Here is a 24,980-nt window from a genome sequence, read left to right as displayed (position 1 = left end):
ATGCCGGAGCGCTCCCCCACCGGCCGGCTTCTCCAACGGCGCCCCAACCCCATCGACCCCGACGCGCTCGCCGCCCGGAGCGCCTGGGCCTCGCTGAAGCCACCCCGCCCCGCTGCCTCCATCACCTGCCGCCCCATCGTCGGAACCCCCTCCTCTGCTCGATCCCGTCTGGATCAGGGGGGATGCGGCTCCGATGTCGCCGACCGCGCTGACGCCGCCTCATCCGCGACCGTGCCGTCGCCGGACTGCCTCGCCCCCGTCACCGTCGTCCGCCTCGTCCTCTCCCTCGCCGGACCACCCCAAGCCGCCTCGAGCCCACTGCCCCTCCCTACAGCTTCGCGGTGAGCCGCCGCGCCTGCTGCGCCTCCCCTCTCCTTCCCCCTCTCTGCTCCCGTACTTCCCCGTGGTCGCCGCTCGTGCTACGCGACCCGGCCACACCACTCGCACAGCCCCGCGCACGCTCGCCTCTGCGTCCCACAGGACTGCGGTATCGAGCGCCCCCTACAACTGCCGCTGGGTGTTGTCGTCCTCAACGCGCTCGGCCACCCCCGTGCCTCCCTTCATCGCCCCTGGACGCGGCTCAACCCCATGTTCGACGCGGCCAACCGCGTGCGGTTTGGCCACACCGGACGGCGAGTCCCGAACCCCGCCGCCATTTTCTGTGCTCGCCGGCGGGCACGCGCGCACACACGTTTAGCCAGTGGGTTGACCCACTGACGTGTGGGCCCGACCGGTTTAACTAACCGCTAAATACTAGTTAAAAAAGAAGAAACAATTAATTTCAGTTAACTAATCTCTGTTAAGTTAATGACTCCATGACAGAAGGGCCCCACTGTAATTTAAACAAATTTTGGTTAATCTAATAAAGTTAGAGACAATGACAAGTGGGACCCAAATACTATTCTCCTTTTGACCAGTCAACTTTTGACCGGGTCAACTCAGTCAATGACCCCACCTGTCAGTCAGATAAGCAACATTCTGGATACTTTTCCTGTGTACCCATAGCTTTTAATCTTTTATTTTCGAATTATTATTAATTCCAGGAATTTTAGGAAAATGTTTTAAACTTCAAAAAATCATTTAAAATAATCCATAACTCAGATGAAAATGTTTTCTACATGAAAGTTGCTCAGAAAAATCCAACGAATCTGAATACGCGGTCCGTTCATCTGTCACATGCCCCTAGCATGCTGAACATGGGACATTCCCCCTCCGGTCATTTGTCTAACACATGTCCGGAACCGGGAAAACATTCCGGGTTGAATCCCCCCTTCACCTATATCATGTAGCCATGCATTAGGTCACACTCAGCACAACACATTGCCATGTTACGCTTTGTGATGATATTCTTGCTCTATATTTATTGTTTCTTCCCCCTCTTCTTCCGCTAGACACCGAGACCGACGCCGCTGCTACCCAGTACAACTACGGTGTTGACGACCCTCTCTCTTGCCAGAGCAACCAGGCAAGCCCCCCCTTGATCACTGCTTGCATTAGAGTAGTGCAGCATGTTACTGCTTTCCGTTAATCCTATTCTGATGCATAGCCTGTCATTGTTGCTACAGTCATTGATACCTTACCCGCAATCCTAAATGCTTAGTATAGGATGCTAGTTTATCATCATTGGCCCTACATTCTTGTCAGTCTGCCTCGCTATACTATTGGGCCGTGATCACTCGGGAGGTGATCACGGGTATATACTTTACATACATACATACTATACAGATGGTGACTAAAGTTGGGTCAGCTCGAAGAGTACCCGCGAGTGATTCACGGATTGGGAGCTGAAAGGACCTTTATCCCGACGGCCCTCTGTGTGGATCTTTGTGGCGGAGCGACAGGGCAGGTTGAGACCGCCTAGGAGAGAGGTGGGCCTGGCCCTGTTCGGCGTTCGCGGATATTTAACACGCTTAACGAGATCTTGGTATTTGATCTGAGTTGGCTACGAGCCTATACGCACTAACCATCTACGTGGGAGTAGTTATGGGTATCCCGACGTCGTGGTATCAGCCGAAGCACTTCAGACGTTAGCGACGGAGCGGCGCACGCCAGATTGGACTGGAACGCCTGCTAGGCTAGCTTTGCTTCCAGCCGCCCTCGCAACGTGCAGGTGTGCTATGGGCGATGGGCCCAGACCCCTGTGCGCTTAGGTTTAGACCGGCGTGCTGGCCTCTCTGTGTTGCCTAGGTGGGGTTGCGACGTGTTGATCTTCCGAGGCCGGGCATGACCCAGGAAAGTGTGTCCGGCCAAATGGGATCAAGCGTGTTGGGTAAGTTGGTGCACCCCTGCAGGGAAGTTAATCTATTCGAATAGCCGTGATCTTCGGTAACAGGACGACTTGGAGTTGTACCTTGACCTTATGACAACTAGAACCGGATACTTAATAAAACACACCCTTCCAAGTTCCACAGACAACCCGGTGATCGCTTTTCCACAGGGCGACGAGGGGAGGATCACCGGGTAGGATTATGCTATGCGATGCTACTGGAGATGCTACTTGGAGATGCTACTTGGAGGACTTCAATCTACTCTCTTCTACATGCTGCAAGACGGAGGCTGCCAGAAGCGTAGTCTTCGATAGGACTAGCTATCCCCCTCTTATTCTGGCATTCTGCAGTTCAGTCCACTGATATGGCCTCCTTACACATATACCCATGCATATGTAGTGTAGTTCCTTGCTTGCGAGTACTTTGGATGAGTACTCACGGTTGCTTTCTCCTCCTTTTTTCCCCTTTCTTTTCTTTCTGGTTGTCGCAACCAGATTCTAGAGTCCAGGAGCCAGACGCCACCGTCGACTACGACCCCTACTACACCGAAGGTGCCTACTGCTATGTGCAGCCCGCTGGCGACGACCAGGAGTAGTTTAGGAGGATCCCAGGCAGGAGGCCTGCGCCTCTTTCGATTTGTATCCCAGTTTGTGCTACCTTCTTAAGACAAACTTGTTTAACTTATGTCTGTACTCAGATATTGTTGCTTTCGCTGACTCGTCTATGATCGAGCACTTGTATTCGAGCCCTCGAGGCCCCTGGCTTGTATTATGATGCTTGTATGACTTATTTATGTTTTAGAGTTGTGTTGTGATATCTTCCCGTGAGTCCTTGATCTTGATCGTACACATTGCGTGCATGATTAGTGTACGATTGAATCGAGGGCGTCACAGGAGCACTGGCCCCAGGCCAAACCCTCCGGCTGGGCGGCTTTACCATGACCACCCGTTCGGCCGTTAAGCCGATGATGACTTCTCGGGTCATCGAGAATTTCCTCCATGTTGACCCCAAATACTCCAAGCAAATGGGTCCGGCGGAGTTGTCGTCTTTAAACGAGCTCCTAGGTCACATCGCCGCCTTGCGGGTCGCCACAGACTACGATCGGATTGAGCTTAAACCCGACCAGAGAGAAATTATAACTCCACCGATCACCCATCAGATAGCGGTAGTAGAAGAGAAAGACGACGATTCTCTCGCTATACCGAGGACACCTGGCTACAGAAAGACACGTCCTGTCCTCCGAACATAGAATTGGACGACAAGCCTAAAAAATCGGTTGATATCCCAGAGCCCAAACTATTAAGTTCGGAAGTCCCTCAGACTTCGGATCCCAAATTGGGTCAGGATTTGGATTTAAATCCACCCACCCACCCAGATATTAGCGCCCTCATGGGCACACAATAGCAGTCTCAGGAAATGGTCCATCACTTCTGGGCCAGATTCCTCCTTGTCAAAGACAAGATTAAAGATTGCCGCGATGGGGACGTGATCTAAGCGTTCTGCAACAATTGCACGGATGAAGGAATCCTCAACACCATCAACCGCCGTCACGTATCACGCTTAGCAGACTTGGCAACCATAGTACACAAGTACTGCGCAATGGAAAGCGCCTAGAAAACCCAGGCAGCCCACTGGGAACCGTTGGTTTCCACCCAACCCCTCGCAGGCAAAAAGGACGCACCCTTGTGGCACGCCCGACCCAATGGTAAAGAAATATAAGCCCATTACGGGGCATGGAACAGTTCTGGAGGGATGGCTCAATGGGCCATGCAAAATACACACAACACCGGATACCATATCAAACCACAGTCTTAGAGCATGTTGGATAATCCGGCAAGTGGCCAAGAGCGGCGAGGATATCCTCACCAAAAACACCCCAGAGCAACACCCCGCAGAAGAGCACGACCTCAGAGTATTGACGGTCTTTGAGACATTCGCTTTGAACAATAAGCGCAAAAGGGCAGTCCGTGACCTCGTCGAAGTCTGTCAAATCACAGCAATAAACCCTTGGAACGACATGGCCATAACTTTTAATGCCGGTGACGAACCAAAATTCAGGACAGTCCGAGCACCAGCCGCCTTGGTCCTCAGTCCAATCATGGACGGCATTCGGCTCACCAAGGTTCTCATGGACGGCGGCAGCGGACTAAAGCTCATCTATGAGGATACACTTCACAAAATGGAAATAGACAGGTGCCGCATCGAGCAAAGCAGCACGACCTTCTAAGGAATCATTCCCAGTCGCACTACAAAAAAAGACACATCCGTGACATTTTGGGCCGAACGAATTATTTTTCTGTCATACATATGACACTTCTATGACGATAATTGTGACAAAACCCGATATCATCATAGATGTGGTGGGCTCCTACTTCTATAACAAAAAATCAGGACATAAAATGGGCTTTTCGTCCTGGGCAGGCGGGAGACGCAGCTGCATGACATTCTTTGGGCCGTCCATGACGGAAAAAACCGTGGTAGAAGCGAGGGGGAGGAAATTTTCGGGGAGTTCCCGGTTACGGTGAGAGGTCGGGGGCCGAGCGATGCGCGTTTCTCTCGTACACGTACGCGCGTGTGTGCGAGGCGTTGGCTTTAACTGAACCCGAGCGAGGCGTTGGGCTCTAACTGAACCCGAGCGATTGCACCGCAGGCTACGCGTTACTGAACCCGAGCAATCGATAGATGGCTGTTAACTAAACCCGATCGAGCGATTCCTTGGCTACTGCCGCTAACTGAAGCCGATCGATGTTGCCTCTGGATGAACAGTGAGCGTTGTGGGGGGGAGGGGTTGGATGAACAGTTCCCGGTGGGGGTGGATGAACAGGACCCCGTGGTATTGCCTCTAGATGAACAGGACCCCGTGGTGTGGTGGAGGGCTGGATGAATAGTAGACGATGGAGGGGTGCCCGTGGAGGGGTGGATGAACAGTACCCTGTGGTGTGGAGGGCAGCCTGAACAGTAGACGGTGGAGGGTGCCCGTGGAGGGGTGGTTGAACAGGACCCCGTGGTGTGGAGGGCTGGATGAACAGTAGACGGTGGAGGGGTGGTTGAACAGTAGCCGGTGGAGTAGCGCACGGTGGAGGCTGGATGAACAGGAGCTCGTGGAGGCTCGAGGAGGTCGACGGTGGATGAACAGTAGCTTGTGGAGGCTGGAGGGGTTCGGCAGTGAAGATGAACAGTATCCCGTGGAGTCCCGTTTTGCGGTATGCCACACCCCTCGCGATGAACAAGACCCCCCGTTTCGACCATAGCGCTCCAACGCAAGTCCGTTTCCTCCGTTTTGCGGTACGCCACACCCCTCCCGATCAACAGGACCCCCGTTTCGACCATAGGAGGTCCGTTTCCTCCGTTTTGCGGTACGCCACACCCCTCACGATCAACAGGACCCCCGTTTTCACCATAGGAAGTCCGTTTCCTCCGTTTTGCAGTACGCCACACCCCTCCCGATCAACAGGACCCCCGTTTTGACCGTAGGAGGTTTGTTTCCTCCGTTGTGCGGTACGCCAGACCCCTCTCGATGAATAGGATCCCGTTTCGAATGTGGCCGGTCTGTTTCCTCCGTTGTGCGGTACGCCAGGCCTCGTTTCCATCGCCTCTTCCGTCCAAGCCCTCCCGATGAACACAACCACGCATTCCGTTCCGACCCAGCCGCGTTGCCTCCCGATGAACACGACGCATTCCGTTGCCTCCCCATGAACATGACGCATTTCGTTGCCTTCCCATGAACACGACGACGACGCTGTTTCTCCGTTTCGACCTAGCCATGTACACGAGCCCTCGCCGTACGTATGCGCGAGTAGGCGTTCGAGACCCTGCCCGTATGTACACATACGTGGCCGTATTTTCTTTGTTGCACCCTGTCTGCTATACGTACGTGTACATGCTACGTGCGCACCTCTACTATGACACGTGCGCGCCTCTACTACGACAAGTGCGTGCCTCTACATCGACCAGTATGTACATACACGTTTGCGACCAGAATGACAACGCTACGTATGCTTTGACCAGGTGGGTCCCAACTGTCAGGCACTTCCTTGCCTGCGAAGATGTAGCTGGTGGGTCCCAGCAGTCAGGGGGCGAATCGTTTTTTTTGCCCGGACGCACTTCCTTGCGTGCGAAGGTGTAGCTGGTGGGTCCCAGCAGTCAGGGGGGAAACGTTTTCTTTGTGATATACGGTGGCCCATCCGGTGGGTCCCTGCTGTCCGGTGGAGGAAACATTATTTTCCGCGTAATAAGGAGGCACTTCCTTGCTGCGGCCGTGGACCCAGCTGTCAGGCTCTCCATGTACAGTCCACGTCCGATGGAAGTCGTTCCTTGAACACGTTGACCACGCCGCGCCGAGAGCACCAGGGCAGTGGATGACGGCGAGGCCTAGGAAGGGGACGACACGGAGGCAGGGAAGACTCGGCAGTTGTTTCCCATGCGGAGGGGAGTACGACTGTACGAGGGTTTACTGGTTCGTCTGCCGTCGCCGGAGAAAAACAATAGGTGTGGGTGAGTAGAGGGATGGCTAGGCCAGCGATGGGAGTACAGTCGGGCGGTGAGGCCTGCGCAGCATCACGGCCGGCAGCGAGGAGGAAGGAGCAGGCAGTCCCGCCGATGCTTGTTTGAGCGGCTAGAGAAGGAAGAGCAGAGATTGAAGAAGCACGACGGCCGTTGGATGGACATCCAACAGTCAGTGCTTGTGTGTCAACCTTTTTTTAGGAAAGCCTCAAATATGTGGAAAACAGCATACAGCCCATCTGCCATTATTTCTAATAATTTACAGCCACTTGCTAATTCTTAAGGTTTTTTTGGAGCCCATATTCTTTTTGTTAGCATTGCAGCCCATATTGTGGTAACGATTAAAAAATTATACAAAATTTTGCATATTTCGGTGCGGTCCAAACTATTTTTAATCCCAAAATTTCGAATCACATTCAAACTGATTTTAAAAATAAATGTATATCAATATAAAATCCAACAAATTCTCCATGCATAAAAATTAATGTAATTTAAAATCTTGAAATGAAAAAAAGAAAGATATTTGAAACTAATTGCCGGTTTGATGTGTTTTAAAAATGTACAACCCATTTCTCATTACTGATGGGCCATTTTCTCGGCCAGCTAAATGAAAGCTCTCCTCGTCTTGAAAGATTTGCAGCCCAACAGGCCTGACAAAGCAACTTACTTGGAAATCACAAAAAACTGGACTGTGGCCGTGGACCCAGCTGTCAGCCTCTCCACGTATAGTACTCTTCCGATGGAAGTCGTTCCTTGACCACGTTGACCACGCCGCGCGGAGAGCACCATGGCGGTGGACGACGGCGAGGCCTAGGAAGGGGACGACGCGGTAGTGGAAGCCCGCGCGGAGAGGACTCCGAGGGTTCACTGGTTCGGCTGCGGTGTGAGGCTGCCGTCGCCGCAGGGCCTGGCCAGCGGTGGGAATAGTTGAGGCCTCTGCGGCAGCATAGCCGGCCACGGGAGGCAGGAGCATGCGGCATGACCAGCGCTGCTTTGGGCGGCTGGAGCAAGAAGACCAGAGGTTGAAGAAGCACTACGGCCGTTGGATGGACATCATACAGTCACTGGAGCTAGAATCGTTCATATTGACTAAGTTGACAAAGCCCTTCATCCCCGTCAACTTAGTAGGCCCACAAGTCAGCCTCCCAGCAAGGTGGGTCCCAGCTAGCCGGGGGAGTAATCATTTTTTTGTGCGTAATAAGGAGGCACTTCTGGTGGGTCCGAGATGACAGTGGGGGGAACGTTTTTTTCGTGGAATACGGTGGCCCGTTCGGTGGGTCCCAGCAGTCAGGAGGAAACAATTTTTTTCGCAAAATACTGGTGGCCCGTCTGGTGGGTCCCAGCTATCAGGTGGAGGAATAATTATTTTTCGCGTAATAAGGAGGCACTTCCTTGCGGCTGCTGTGGACCCAGATGTCAGCCTCTCCACGTACAGTACTCTTCCGATGGAAGTCGGTCGTTGACCACGCCGCGCCGAGAGCACCAGGGCGGTGGACGACGATGAGGACTAGGAAGGGGACGACTCGGAGCCGGGGAAGACGCAGTAGTGGATGCCCACGCGAAGAGGAGTACGAGGGTTCACTGGTTCGGCTGCGGTGTGAGGCTGCTGTCGCCGCAGATTAACAGGGGGTGTGGGTGAGTAGAGGGATGGCCTGGCCAGCGGTGGGAGTAGTAGGAGGCGGTGAGGCCTCCGCGGCATCACAGTCGGCCACAGGAGGCAGGAGCACGCGGCACGACCGGTGCTGGTTTGGGCGGCTGGAGCAAGAAGACCAGAGATTGAAGAAGCACTATGGCCGTTGGATGAACATCGTACGGTAACAGGAGCTAGAATCGTTCATATTGACTAAGTTGACAAAGCCCTTCGTCCCCGTCAACTTAGTAGGCCCACAAGTCAGCCTCCCAGCAAGGTGGGTCCCAGCTAGCCGGGGGAGTAATCATTTTTTGTGCGTAATAAGGAGGCACTTCTGGTGGGTCCGAGCTGACAGCGGGGGGAACATTTTTTTCGTGGAATACGGTGGCCCGTTCGGTGGGTCCCAGCAGTTAGGGGGAAACGATTTTTTTCACAAAATACTGGTGGCCCGTCTGGTGGGTCCCTGCTGTCAGGTGGAGGAATAATTATTTTTCGCGTAATAAGGAGGCATTTCCTTGCGGCTGCTGTGGACCCAGATGTCAGCCTCTCCACGTACAGTACTCTTCCGATGGAAGTCGGTCGTTGACCACGCCACGCCGAGAGCACCAGGGCAGTGGACGATTGTGAGGACTAGGAAGGGGACGACTCGAAGCCGGGGAAGACGCAGGAGTGGATGCCCACGCGAAGAGGAGTACGAGGGTTCACTGGTTCGGCTGCGGTGTGAGGCTGCTGTCGCCGCAGATTAACAGGGGTGTGGGTGAGTAGAGGGATGGCCTGGCCAGCGGTGGGAGTAGTAGGAGGCGGTGAGGCCTCCGCGGCATCACAGCCGGCCACGGGAGGTAGGAGCACGCGGCACGACCGGCGCTGGTTTGGGCAGCTGGAGCAAGAAGACCAGAGATTGAAGAAGCACTATGGCCGTTGGATGAACATCGTACGGTAATAGGAGCTAGAATCGTTCATATTGACTAAGTTAACAAAGCCCTCCGTCCCCGTCAACTTGGTAGGCCCACAAGTCAGCCTCCCACTATGCTGGGTTCCAGCTGGCAGGGGGAATATTCATTTTTTTGTGCGTAATAAGGAGGCACTTCCTTGCGTGCGAAGATAGCTGGTGGGTCCGACATGTCAGCGGGGGGCACTTTATTTCGCAAAATATAGAGGCCCTTCCGGTGGGTCCCAGATGTCAGGTGGAGGAATCATGATTTTGCGCACAATAAGGAGGCATTTCCTTGTGTGCGGCCGTGGACCCAGCTGTCAACCTCTCCACGCACAGTCTACTTTCGATGGTGTCGTTCGTTGACCACGTTGCCCACGCCGCGCCGAGCGCATCCAAGGTGGTGGACGACGGCGAGGCCCCGAACAGCAACAAGCCGGAGATGGGAAGACGCGGGAGTAGAGTCGCAGACGGAGAGGTGTACGAGGGTTAACTGGTTCTAGTGCGGTGTGGTTCGGCAATCGGTGGAGATGAACAGGAGGTGTGGAGGGGTGGAGGGATGGCTTGGCCAATGGTGGAGTAGCGCTTCATAGCAAAGTGTGCTAAGCAGAGCTGCTAGCAGCAGGAGGCGGGAGGTGGTCTCGGCAGCGCTGGAGGAAGAAGACGAGAGATTGAAGATGGATGCCTGTCGTTGGATGTAAATCCAACGGCTAGCATGTCAGAATCATTTGTTGACTAAATTGACAACGACTTGCATTGGCTTCGACCTATTGGCCCACATTTTAGCCTCCAAAAATGTGGCACGTATTCAGCCCATTTTTTCAGAATTTACAGTCTTTTTTTGCGCGGTAGAATTTACAGTCAATTTGATCTTTTTTTTGAATTACGGCCATTAGCTGGGCTGGGTGAACAAATAATGTAGCGTCCATGCGGCCCGTTTATTTTATTTCCTAAAAAATTACAGGCCATTTGCACTTTCTGGAAATACACGATTTTGCTGGGCTGATTCTAATTATAATGTTGGGTTGGGCCAGCAATGTTATCAAAAAATAAAAAGGGGCTGAGCATTTTTGTTATAAATATATTTAAATAATAAGTGGGATTATTACATTCGTCCTTAAATCTTAGCAAGCTTTTGTACACAATCACTAGGATTTTCGTGCCAAAACAATCCAGGATTTTATTTGTTAAGAAATTATTTTTATAAGTTAATAAGATGTGGGATATTGTTTTCTTACATATGTAAGTATCTGTTAAATATATGATGACAATAAAAATAATATATAATAACATATGAAATATTTTTTTTTAGAAAAACAGGGAGCATCTCACCGGTTCCATTGCTGAGAACAAAACCACAACATATTCTGAGACAGCAGCTCAAAGAGCAGTTCAAAAGCAAAGGTAGAAAAGCTACAAACTAGGGGGGGTGGATGAACAAGTTCTCTGAATAACACAAATCACCCGAGCGGTGCCAAAGGCAGAGCGGATAGAGCACTCAAATGACACAAGGAGGGTCCAGCGAAGCCTTCATGGTCTTCAGCCGAGGGGCCGCGTCAGCCTGCGGCGACTAGTAAGCAAGCGGAGACACCGGGCTGGATGGCGTAGCATGGTGGATGTCCCTATTTTTCGGTGCCAGGTGCCCATCATCTTCATCAGAGATCTTGAGACGAGCCCACGGGTCCAGCCCCAGAGTAGGTCGAGCCTTGTTCAGCCAGAAGTGAACGCCAACGGTTTCTGGAGGGATCTTGTTAGGGTTTCCATGAAGCTCATCAACTTGTCCTTGTCCGATCCGGAGGAGAGAACCGCCTAGTTCCTCACCATGTTCCTGATCAACCTAAAGACCTGCGGAATGGAAATCCAGGAGGTGTTACTGAAAATCATAGCATTTCTATATTTCCAGAGGCACCAAAGGACAGCTGAGCTAACAGTGTTTAAAACTGAGCACTTTTTGGTAGCAATCCAGAATCTGGAGACAGATTCAAAGGATGAGCCAATCTGACTAGAGAAATATTCCTCAATGTGGGCCCAGAGATGTTTAGCAACTATACATTCAAAAAATAGGTGAGAACAAGACTCTTGTTCCAAGCAGTAAACACAATCAAGGGGTTTGATGATGTGTCTCTTCCTAAGGTTATCCCTAGTCATCAATTTGTTTTTTGAGAGAAGCCAGAGAAATAGATGAATTTTAGGGGGAACTCTCAATTTCCAGACAGCAGGGATAAACACGGGTTGAACCCCTCTAAAGTTGATAACATGATAGAGGGAGCTGGAGGAATACTTCCCCTTATTGTCCAGCTGCCAAATCAGGGCATCCGTCTCGGCAGTAAAGGTAATGCTTTTGTTAAAGAGAGTTTTAGGCATTGACCGTCCCAAACTTCATTGACACTTTTGTTAAGCTCATTGCGGACAGAGTAAATAGGCCAAAATTGGACTGCTAGGGGGGATGTGCCAAACCAACTATCTTCCCAGAACCTGGTTCTGCTCCCATCCCCTATGTTCCATCTATAGCCAAATTTCACAGCATGCATAATAAATTTTAATCCTTTCCAAAATCTAGAGGTATTAGGGTTGGAGGAAGGGACAAAAATATTAGGTTTATTTCCTAGGAATTTATGGGTAATAAGAAGCTTCCAGGGTTTCAGGTCTTCCTCATAGAATCTTTTAATCCAAGACCCTAGAAGACAGATGTTAATTTCTTGGAGGTTAGGTATGCCTAGGCCTCCAAAATATTTTTTCATAGAGACTAGGGCCCAATTAGCAAGGTGTAGCTTCCTATTTCCCTCAAAATCATTCCACAAGCAATGAGACAACTGAGTATTGATGAGGTTCACTGCCCATTTAAGGAACTTGAAGAAGGAGAGGAGATACACTAGAATGCTAGCCAAACAAGCTTGTATGAGGATCAATCTACCTTTGTAAGAGAGAAGTTTGCCCCTCCACCCAGCAATCCTTTTAATGATTTTATCCATAAGGGGTTGGATATCCTCCCTCCTCAGTTTATCATAGTGGAGAGGGATACATAGGTACTTAATGGGGAAGTTACCTTTATTACAGACTAGAATAGAGAGGAAGTCAGCTAACTCCTGATCATCCATGTTGATAGGGATGAGTTCACTTTTAGAGTAGTTGATTCTCATGCCTGAGACTTGTTCAAACCAAGTTAGAACAGTTTTTAGATTGCTAGCATGTGTGGAGTCATTCTCTAAGAAAAGGATGGTATCATCTGCATATTGAAGGCAGATGATGCCACAAGGGCAGACCTCAGGACAGAGCCCTGCAATCAGACTATGATCATCAGCTTTGCTCAGCACTTTAGTAAGAACATCCACTACTAAATTAAACATAAGCGGGGAGATGGGGTCCAACTCTCCTATGAGTAAGTTGCTGGATCCAACTCTCCTATATGAAAGGCTTGGAAAAGATCTAAGAGATCATTTTTCACCAAGTCCCAAAATGCTGGTAAAACAAGAAGGGAATCACATCAAGACCAGGAGCCCCATCAGGATAAGAGCTAAAAATGGCTTCCTTCACCTCTGTCTTTGAAAAAGGGGATTCTAGCAGCTCATTTTCAGCAGGAGAGACTTTTTCAGAAGCAGAGAAAAAATTGTTTTGTAGAGAGAACCCAGAAGGGTTTTGTTTCTTAAACAGGTCTTTGTAGAAGTCACTAGCCACTTTCAACATCTCATCTACCTCAGTAACAGGGCCATTAGGGCCATCAAGGGAGTGAATGAGGGTTTTCCTCCTCCTCTGGTTAGCTACTGCATGGAAGTAAGCAGTATTTCTACCACCCTCCTTAATGTTCCTATCTCTAGACCTTTGTTTGGCTTTGATTTCTTCTTGAAGCCAAATTTTCTTGAGCTCTCCATGGACAAAGTTTAATCTATTAGTCTCAGCCTCAGAGAGGTTAGTGGTTTCTGCCTTAATATCTAGAGAATCAAACTCAAGGAGGAGAAGCCTTTTGTATCTTCTAAGATTAGCTTCCTCATCGGAGTTCCACCCTTTGGTAGTTCTTCTAAATCTCCTAATTTTGATCTGCCAATTTTCTAGGGGGCAGCTGCTCCCAGTAGGCTCATTCCAGATTTTCCTGACTAGCTCAGTAAAATCTTCTCTAAGCAATCACCACTTTTCAAATTTAAAACTATTTCTCTTTGAAGTTTGGTTAAGACCAGAGTCCCAGAGCAAAGGAGTGTGGTCACTACCACATCTAGGCAGAGCTCTACAACAAGAAAGGGGAAAGAAACTATCTAATTATGTGTCACAGAAAATTCTGTCAATGCTGGACATAATCCTGGAGCAGCACTTCCAACATATCTAGCAGAACTGTGGGTTTTCCTTTTGACAGGGCAATTCTCAACTTTATGGGTAACCATTTTGCAGATAAAACAACTCTTGGGCTTGACACATTTATCCAAATGATGCCCTGGTTCCCCACAGTTGTAGTAGATCACCTCAGAGTATGCCATAAGGCCCAAAGCAGGGGCAGGAGCAGTTTTCTGGATGTCCTATCTCTTCTTTTGCAGATTCTTGCCTTTAGATTTCCCACTGATCTGAGAGTCAGAACCACCAGCAGATTGATCTTGGGCAATTACAGGAGCCTGCCCAGATTGTGCCCCCATTTTGGGTGGAGGTGGGCCGTACCACTGCCCAACCGACGCTCCCCCCATTGTGATAGGGGAAATTCATCGGAGTTCCTGGTTCCTGCTCATCCTCCAGCTAGATGTTGTCTCTCAGGAAGCAGAAATAACCACCAGACAGCTCAATGGAAGCAGATTGCAAGCCTAATTTCAATCTTCTGCAGGTTTGGGGGAGAGGTAAGGTAGGGGATCCACCTGCTCCGGCTCCGGTCGCGTGCTGGTGGGCATGAGTCCAGTCAAGCATTCCCATCTCGCAACACGGCATGGATCTCCTGAATTCACTTCTCCTTTCGCTCATCGAACGAACGCAATCGGCGGCTCACTCCATGGGGCGCGCGAGCGGACTTGCTGAGGGGGGCAGGCGCGCCCGGAGTCAGGAGGCGGGGGGTGGCGGCGAGATCTATTTGCCAATTACTCCCTCCTTTTCGGTTTATAGGGCTCAATTCAAAAATCTCACCAACCAAGGTAGATGATGAATGGTGGAATACTTTTTGTAGTTTGCAAAAGCACCTAATTAATGCACTTGTTTTCCTCAAAAAATTATGTTTATCAATGCATAATTGCAATGCATGCATGCATAAAGTACATGCATTGGTCAATTTTCTCTTAATCCTTGCATGCAATGATTTAATGCACCTTGGAATCTAAACATGTGATGGAAAACAACCAAATTGAGCCTTATAAAATTGAAAAACTAAAATTTTGAGATAAGCCCTATAAACCGAAAAGGAGGGAGTATGTGAACTAAACAGTCAACATATAAAATAATTTAAATATATATAATATAGTTAGAAGGGAAACATAAGTTGGACCTGGCGTTCCTATTCTTATGTAGAAAAATAGAAAATACCTCTGCGTTTTCTTCAAAAAAATACATAAATTGGGCTGCCAAAAATAAAACCTCGGATGGGCGGTCCATAGGCCGGTCGATACATGACGGCCCTAAGAAAATACAAACAGGCCTATGGACCTCCCATCCAAGGTCGTGGGCTGCGCATGTTGAAAATGAAAGCCTAGACGGGGCAGCCCAAAACCACGTCCAACACTTGCCAAAACTTCGTCCCTCATTTTCTCTGTGTTTCGCACACTCGACATTGTGTGGGCATTCTGACTGTGCGTCATATGAAGATGTGCTATGCATGAATGTTGATCAGCATGATGTTAACTGGCTGGTAGTTCCATTTTCGACCATGAATAAAACTTCCAACATGATGTTAACCCTATTTGAAAAGGCCGTGTTAATATAAATGCTCTACCTCTGAAAGTTGCAGTTTCTTATCTGAAACTGAACTTGCAGTTTCTTATCTGAAACTGAAACTTGCAGTTTCTTCTCTGAGAATCACATTGTCTGCACTTTTATACTCCTATGAAACTACATTTTTAAGTGCTAAAAATAGATCTCTAGAATTCATAAAATACTTCATATGCTCAATACTGCAAATCTGAAATTCAAAAGACATTCATATCTGAAAGTACTCTCAAAATAAACAACAAAAAACACAATTCATAACCTGCAAATACTGACAACCCTAAGCTCCTCCTGACAATTCACAACCTGCCCGACTATTGGGCTGGGGGGAGGGGGCAGCCCCCTCCTATTCCTCGGCGGCAGACAACCGCCCCGTGAGACGATGTGAACGGCGAGGGAGACGATGGCGGGGAAGTGTCGTCGGGCCAACTGCTTTTCTCCTCTTGCAGTTGGGTTCGGTCGACAAAGACTCCACCGGCTCGCTCTGGCAGGACACCCTCACAAACAGCACCCTGTAGATGCTCGATCCTTCAATCTCTGGTGGATGCTCCATCTGGGATCGATACTCCCACCACCGCTCCCTCACGATCGGATTCGGTGAATCTGTTTGCTCCATGGCCCAGAGGAGCAGCTCTATGTACTCTGGCGCAACTCCCTCCGGGAGTATCGCCGCCTTTTCGCTCTGTTGCGGATATTTGGCCATGGATGTCACCGTCGCCGCTAGTTGGTCCTTGTTGTCAAACCAAGACTGTATCTCCAACATCCTAGCTAGCTTCACAGGGTTGCCATCTGCGATCCTCACGTATCGGTTGTACTCCTCCATCGATCTACTTCTCCACAGAACCTTCACTCGCCGGCGGTGGTTTTTGAATGGAAGAGGAGAGGATCAGCGCTGGTTTTGGATTAGAACAGGAGAGGAGCGATGCTGGTTTTGGACTGGAACAGGAGAGGAGGGATGGTGGTTTTGAAATGGAAGAGGACAGGAGCAGCGCTGCATTTAGATTGGAACAGGAGAGGAGCGGCGGTGGTTTAAGAGGAGAAGAGCGGAAGAGCGGCCCTGGTCTTGGAAGTATTTTTTTGTTGTTTCGCGTATTTTGGGTCAAAGTTTGACCACGTACTGTATTTGACAAGCAAAATGTGAATGCATGTCACCAAAAATTGTTCCGTTTGGTTCGTATCTGAATGTACTTTCAAGTTATACTCCCTCCATTTTTTATACAAGGCCACAAACTCATATTACAGGTACCAAGGTAAAAATCAATGCTATGTTTAAGTCAATGTTGCAAGCTAGCTTGTCACCTTGATTGTCGTGTTAATTAATGTGGTTTTTCTCTCCCAAGCACAACAAGCCAACCCTCTTACTCCTCATTGGTTGATTAATGTTGGGAATGCAAGCTAACCTTCTCACTCCCGCATGCACACAAGGGATATTAATGTCCTCGGGTGCTAGTACGAGGCAAACGCCATCAATTTTGCCTCGATTAATGTTAGTGGCCTTGTATAGTTGCAAATTGTAATTTTGATAATGGCCTTGTATACAACGTATAACATATATTTTATGTGTGAAAATCATGGTCAATTATGACCCAGAATAAAAGGGAGACTAGTTAATGTGGGGTTGCTTTCTTAATTGAAGGGTAAATTGATTTTTATTTTGGTCCAGTCAGAGCGCGCCGGCCCTCTCGTCCAATCCTAAATCGCTGCCGCACGCTCCTCTCCCTCTTCTCCATTGCAAAACCACCTCCTCTCCTCTCCATCATCTCCATTCCAAAACCATCGTCTCGCCTCTCCCTCTTCTCTATTGCAAGACCATCGTCTCTCCTCTGTTTTCTAGACACTTTGCTCCATGGCACGGGCGCAATCCATGGATACAAAATTAGTATACTGTATACTATTTAAAAGTCGAGGGCGGGGCTTTTCCTGCGCGGTAGGCGGCGGGGCAGTTCTGCCTAGTCGGTTCGATAGAGACGCGAGAAGACGAGGGAGTAGGCTGCTGCAAACGTAGGGCTGTGTGATTTGACAGCGAGTTACTGCTGGACAGGTGGGGCCCCATGATTTGACTTGCCATTATCATTTTAACTGCGGCACTACAACCGGCGTGAGTCTCCCAGATTCCTGACCACCTCCATACAGGTGCCTCTCCCAATGCTCCACCATGTAGTAGAGGCTGGCTCTTGCATGAGAGCCCACTTCTCCACTTTTTCCTTGCCTCTATTTCCTCCACATATGTAAAAATGCCATGTAAAGTGCACTATTGTACTTACTTTTACTTGCTCCTACAGGTGCTTAAGCTTGCCACATAGGCATAAAGTCTGATGTGGCAAGTTAACCAAGAAGAGAGAGACTACTTTGGTGGCCCAAGGAAGAAAAGGTGCTAAGCGCGTGTACGTAGGTGAAAAGACAATTCTGAGTCTATAGCTAATTAAATGAAGCAAACTTAGCAACACCATTTCATTGGAAGAGGTCACTCCTTGGCAAATGCAATAAATACACGCGCTTACTAGCACCGTTTCTTCCTAGAGTACGAAGAAAGAGATAGAGAGGAGTAACAAAAAATACACTTATAGCCAACCTTGTTGTAGTATGGTGACTAAGTGATGACTATGTATGACATGCCAACATCAGATAGCCTAACGCACCGTCTTAAATCTCCAAGGGAGCGACCGCGCGAGCGATGCGACGGTCGTGGTAGGCGCGACCATGATACAGGCTGCTGGCAGCCCTTGGATCTGAGATCAAACGGTCGCTTGCTAAGTTGCTGAAAATTTGCAGAATAACCCACCAGGATAGGACATTGACCCATAGGTCTAGAATCACGCCATGCAACCGTTCGATCTCAGATCCAAGGGCTCTCGGAAGCCCGTATCATGGGAGAATGGAAAGCCACTACCCTGCCGTTCGCACGCTGGCAGTTCGCTCCTACTCGTCCCCGCACGTCCTTCAATACTACAGTGGTTCGCTCCTAGTCGTCACGTCCATTCTCATTAAGGCAGTTCCACTAATCCTAACCCTCCTCCCAAATCCATGGCGTCCCAAATCTCCATGATCGGCGGTGAGTAAAAGGTTAGAACCATCACCGGCAATGAGTTCGACGTCATCTACACCCGTTCTTCTGCGACGGTGAAAGGATGCCTTTCTCGCTTCAGACGCATGTTCGAAAACTCAGATGATGAGTGGGTCGCTGGGCTAGATGTTGAGTACACCACAGTCCTGGGACGAGAGAAGGATCTAAAGGACGAAGAGAGGAAGAAGTCCGCCATGATCCAGGTTTGCGTGCATGACTTATGCTTGGTCTACCACATATGCCATGCCGACGTTGAGTGCCAGGATTTTAAGGACTTCCTCGGGAGCAACCTAGTAAAATTCGTTACTATAGACTTTGGTAACGACAAAGAAATCCTGGGTCGGATAGGCCTCGTTGTAGGCAACCCCTTCGACCTCCAGAAGAATCGGCTTGTGCCCTCCCGTCAGCCTTCAATGCTGACCATGGCAGGAGCCATGGTTCATCCTTCGTACGGTAAACTGGTGAAACCTCCATACACGTTTCATCGTCATGCATGGCAGCGGAATGTACTAGATATAGACCACATCCAGTACGCTGCAATGGATGGCTACCTTTGCTTCAATATCTACAAGGGTTGGATGAAGAGCAACAGCCAAGTGTGCGGTTCAAGCAAAGAAGTATCGCCCAAGAGGAAGAGGGACAAGGACGAAGTCGAGGACGTGGATGAGGACTCCGAGTAAGGTGGCAATGTCGTTGCTCATGGTGGTTCTAATGAAGTGTCTACGGCAACAGTTGCAAAGTTTAATTTCAGGTGTGCTTAATTTAATTTGAGGGGTGTGTTGTGCTGAGCCCCCAGCAGAACTATGTTATGTTTCTTCTCGTTACTTTAACTCTTCAGTACGTACATATTAGTATTTCTTACATTTCATCTTTTAGTTGGTATAGTACTACCACTCGTTTCTTCACATTATATACGTACAATATATATGGCCAACATCATATAGCCATCAGTTTAGTTGTCAAAAAATTTCAGGGTGCTTAGTTTTGTCAAATAATTCCAGGATGCTTAGACGGTGCTTGGATCCAAGGGACTTATTTTAGTCTGACTAAAAATAGTCTCTTTAAGAGGCTAAAGTTCCAAGCACCCCTGACTAAAGAGGGGCTAAAACTATTCTTGAGGCTAAATTTTTTTAGTCAGGGGTACCCCTAGTAAAATGTGGATTAGTCCTCTATCTAGTCATTTAACTCCTCTCCTTTAACACAGGCGAGTTCTGGATTGGAGGGTTTGGAGGATAATAAAAGCTCATTAACTTGATTTTAGCCCTTTTAGTATTTGGATCCAAGCATGGGTGAGGCTAGCATGTTTTAGTCCCACTACTTTTAGTCATGGGACTAAAACGTATCCAAGCACCCTCTTAGTTTTATTTGAGGGGTGGGTTGTGCTGGACACCATTATTGTGACTAGCCTTTTTAATAGTACTATATGCATAATTTGGCGACGAGCGCTCTCTATATGTACCACCTTTTTTTAATTTCAAGTTTTGCTCCATGGCGCAATCCTTCGATACTACCGCTGTACAAAAGTATACATTTTTTAAAAGGCTAGAGGGCGGGGCAGTCTAGCTTGGTCGGTTTCACGAGAGGCGAGGGCCTTTGTGATTTGACGGCTCATTACTGCTGGAAGGCGGGTCCTTGTGATTTGACTGCTCGTATAAATGCGCCGACGACCTGATCGAGGAGGAGCAAAGAACCGTGCGGTATACTCAAGTTTTCCACTGGAGTAGTACTGCGAGGGAGGAGCACGAAACACGGCAGCCCAATGCCATATGGCGATAAAAAATGATCTAATTTGCTAGTCATCTCATTGTTAGCATTGTTCTATTCATTCCCTCAAAAAACAAAAACCATTGTTCTATTCATGCCTTGCAGAGAACGTGACATGTGCGGCGAAACACCCGAAGCAAAAGATGAAACACAGGAGCAAAAGAAGAAGGAAGATTATCACCCCAAATGATCTAATTCGCCGTGGGGTCGTAACTGCTTCTTCATCGCCTGCACAACCTCCATCTCCTTGCGCGTCTCCTCTGCCATCTTCATCTTTGTGTCCATGACACGGCATTTCTCGATGCGAGCCTTCATCATCTGTTCCACGGCCATATTACGTACCTTGACAGCATCCGGGTGCTCGATGCGGAGCTTCGCCAACTCTTCCTTCTGTTCCATGGCGAGGGCCTGCAACATCTTCATCGAGGAACTACTATTCTCATGCAGCTTCTTCCAGCCGGCGTTCTTCTCCTTCAACAGGTCGATCTCGTGGCAGAGCTTCGCATTGTCCTCCCGAAGTCGCAGGATTTCGCCGGTCGCCTTCTTCTCCGAGGCAATGCTCTTCTTCAGCAGCATCACCAAGCCGGCGGTCAACTCCCCCTGCTGATTGAGCTCAGCGGGCATGTCGTCGAGGCTCTCCTTCAGCAACTCCATCAAGCCTTGGATGAACTCCTTCTGCTTATTGAGCTGATCGGGCATGCCGTCGAGGGATAACGACTCAAGTTCCGCCGGCTCGGCATGTTCGCCTCCGCGGCTAGGGCACTCCTGGGAGCCATTGCCTGCCCGTGAGAGATCTTTCGAGGTCTCTGCGTGACGGCGAGCCCTCTCTTTTTTTTCCGCAGCCTTGGTTGCCGCTCCCTTGTTACGAGTAGTTCTCGACCTAGAGCTCTGCTCACCGGCCATGGCAACGACGAACGAAGAAGAAGCACTTATGAGGAGGAAAGGTAGAGTGATTTTCGGTCAGGTAGTTCCCCCTTTTATAACCTAAGTACTACCACTAGTACTAGTACCTGCATAGTGGGAACACGTTCAGGTTTGGTACGTACTACTAGTAGGTGTGAGCAGGATTTCGAATGTGATGGGAACAAGGTAAAAATTAATTGATGGTTTTGGTTGCGAGGCCCGAAACGGCTCCCGATGAGTTTAGCGGAACATAAATTTCAAGTACTACACTGCTCAAATGCGTAAATATTGAGTATGTTACTGTCAAAAATTGGCACAAAATACGAAGGAGACCAATGGAATTACTACTAGCAACCCACGATTTAACTACTCGCATGCGCGCAGTGGAGTAATAATGTCTTTCTTCCGCCCTCACGTCCACTCAATTAGCATGCGCTGTATTAATCGACCATCAATGAAGTGAACGACTTTACACGCGTCAAATTATCACATGGGGTGGATCTTGGTACAAAATTGTGTCCGCCCATGTACCCGCATGTGCGTGCGAGGAATGAGTTCGTGCATGGCGTGCGTGCACATCTTCGCTTCATGCATGTACCACTAGTATGGCGTAGGGAGGACGAGTACATTCTTCTGGAACCAGCAGCACGTCACGGTGATCAATCCACGCAAGGAGGTCGCGACAATGCCTACACATGTGCCACGTGGCTTCATGAACTGTAAGAGAGACACTGTGTAGCGTGCCATTGGTATTCTAGTTTACGTGTTTTGCACAAACTTGAAATACTAGTAAGGTACACGTGCATTGCACACATTAGATTTTGCAACCAAATTATGAATAAAGACCACACTATAGCATGTAAGATCTGAGTCATATGTGCCTGATGTAGCCCTTCGTTTAATTCTTATAGTTCATCTCATTCAAAATCAATTAGTTTTTATAAAAAAGCTAAGAACGCGGGAATAGGAAAAACATGGGATTATAGTGGAATGTCGTCTTGAATCCTACAGGATTGTACGAGTGTTTGATTGTGCATAGAAAAAAGCAGAATTCTTTCAAAGAGGTTTGAGTGGATGGGATGTTTCCGATGAAATCTAGTGCAAATGAATCATATGGAAAAATTCCTATGGGTTACAATCCTACGAATCAAACAACCAAGATAGGAAAAATTCCTAATGATTAGAATCCTCCAAAATTCCTTTGAGAATCCTTTGAATCAAAGAAGCCCTTAATATATTTTATGATTCATGGAATTGTGCGTTGTAAAGCATAAAGTAAAAACAAATAATGGCAATTCAACTATAAAAAAAGTTTGGGCAGTTATGATACGGAAGAATCTAGAACAAAAGAGAACCACTATTGTTTTGAGGTTTGTCCGTTATGCTTAAGTTCAACCATGGAGTCTGCTAGATTGTACATGTGGCAAAATCCGGTGGGTGGGCTAGAAGATGGTGCGAGGGGTCAAGTGGAGGGAGACTATGAAGGAGTGCACAAGTGGAGATCGATATTTAGATAGAGGGGGCGAACACGTGCGCTGATGCGTGCAGTGCCAGAGCCATGAAAAATAAATGAGCTAGGGGGCCAAGCATTGCTAATCCATTACGAGGAGGGTCAATTCATGAACTTAAACCATTTTTAGCAGCAATTGTCTAATGATCACATTCATATTATCCTTGATATATAGTGATGTTAGGGGGGAGGGGGCAGGGCCCTTACTGCCCCCTGTCTTCGCCATTGTGCACGCGTCTGAGAGATGAAGAGGAAGGCATGGATGATGAGAGGGGGACGTTGGATACATAATTAATGTGGGTGTATTAGCTATATATGTTAATCCTATATACAGAGATATAGATTGATCGATGTGGACGTGGGAAAGAGGGTGAGACCTCACTGGATATATCGATTGATTGATTTGTGTGGAAAACTATGAAAGACCTAGCTATATACACACATACATAGAGGAACATCGATCGTTGCGCATGCACGCATGAGAGATAAAGAATGCCTGATATGATGGAGAGGGGCATGTGTGTTGGTGTGTGCCTTCATGGGAGACCGACCTGAAGAAAAAGATTGCATGCGTGCGATGGCTAATGCCGACTGGTAGTGTGTGTGCATGCATGCACGAGAGAAAGTTAGTGGTACAATTATGAAGAGAAGACTACTGTGTGGGTGTAAAAGAATAGCTGAATAGGTGAGGTCACAATCAATGTAAAGTTGAATTCAAATATTTGAATAAGAGATCCTGATGTTTGAAACCCATGCATGCCTGAATATAACGGAGATCTGCGCAGTGTGGTTTGGAAATGAGCATGGTGTAATGTATACACATTGAACAAGGTCAGACTGATTTGAATTTGAGATACCGATGGCAGACATCATTTGGCCACGTCGCATCCGTGCATGGACACACTATTCTAATTGGAGATGATGGGCGGCTTTTGCATCACATATCTATATCTATACCCCTATATATATATTATATTTTTTTATATTGTGTGCGGGTAACTTTAACTTTGAAAGATGGCCGTTGGATGAGGCGAATCCAATGGTCCAAAGATGGCAAATTTGAGCACTACTGGCCGTTGGATATCATCTAGATTCCACCAGATTTCGCCACATGTATAATCTAGAAGACTCCATGGTTGAACTTAAGCATAATGCACAAACATCAAAACACAAGCACTTCTTATTTGTTCTAGAATCTTTCGTATCAGAATTGCCCAAATGTTTTTCTACATGATTTGCCATTATTTGTTTTTACTTTATGTCTTACGACGCACAATTCCATGAATCTTAAAATAGATCAGCTTTCTTATAAAAACTAGATGATTTTGAATGAAATGAACTATAAGAATTAAACGAACATCTACATCATGCATATATGACTCAAAGCTTGCATGTTATAATGTGGTATTTATTCATAATTTGGTTGCCAAATATCATGCGTGCAATGCACATGTACCTTACTCTAGTCTAAATGGTGTTTGTGTGTGTGTTGTGCGTGTTGAGGTGCAAATTGTCTTTTTTTGGGTACACGTTAAGCTTGTTCTTCCGAAATTTCAAGCCACGCCTTGTTATGCCGAAAATTCAAGCTAGCGTCTCTGTCTATCGTGCTGCGAAACTCCCGCCTCTTCAACCCGTGCCTTGTTAGCCTGAAATATTTAATATATATCTTTGTCTCATTGTGCTCCGACAACTCCCTCCATCTTAACTCGCGCCTTGCTATTCCGAAATTACAACGCACGTGAAAACTCCCACCTCCTGTGAAATCCAGACATGCGAAATGCCCGTGGTACCCCTGAACCGAAAGAACCGCCTCAAAGCAGTGGGGGTACTTTCGTAACTTACCCCACATTTCGGACAAGCGCATCTCTAAGCCATGGTTCCCCACTGCCATCCCATCCGCCCACCCATTCGTACACCGAGGCCGCAAAAACCCGCGACGAAACCCCACACCCTGCTCCGTCCACCACCCATCCGGAGCCTCTTCCCCGACGACGTCGTCCACAGCAACACCTTGATGTCCCTCATCCACCGTACCGGATGAGGATCCGTCGTCAATCTCATCGTCCCGCCGGTTCAGCCACCCCGTCCTCCATCTCCAAGGAGCTGCCCCGATGTTCCCTTTGTCTTTCGCGCCACCTCCATTCCCACACCGCCGTCTTCACCTGCAACACCGGAAGAGCATCATCATCACCGTTTCCTCGGATGAAGCTGCGGTCGAATTGGCGCCACCAAAGAGGTTGTACACTAATCGCCGCATTTTTTTCTTGATTCGATCTCATAGTGCTGCCGGCACTCGGTCCCGAGCCGACACGGCGCGGCTCCATCCACGGCGGCGTCGCCGGCCAGTTCCTCCATGGTGTCGCACCCTCGGCGGCGATGTCCACATCAGTAGGACCTGCTGCTGCTTTAGCTCTCGCTCGCGCTGCTACTCTGCTCTTGCTCTCGGTCCCTTGCCTGGTCTGCTCTTGCTATTGCTCTTTCTCGCGCTGCTGCTCTCGCTCTTGCTCGTGCTTGCGATGCTG

The sequence above is a fragment of the Triticum dicoccoides genome, chromosome 2B (genome assembly GCF_002162155.2).
Source record: "Triticum dicoccoides isolate Atlit2015 ecotype Zavitan chromosome 2B, WEW_v2.0, whole genome shotgun sequence".
Lineage (NCBI taxonomy): Eukaryota > Viridiplantae > Streptophyta > Magnoliopsida > Poales > Poaceae > Triticum > Triticum dicoccoides.
The sequence above is the reverse complement of the archived record's forward strand: the minus strand, read 5'-3'. Positions refer to the sequence as shown.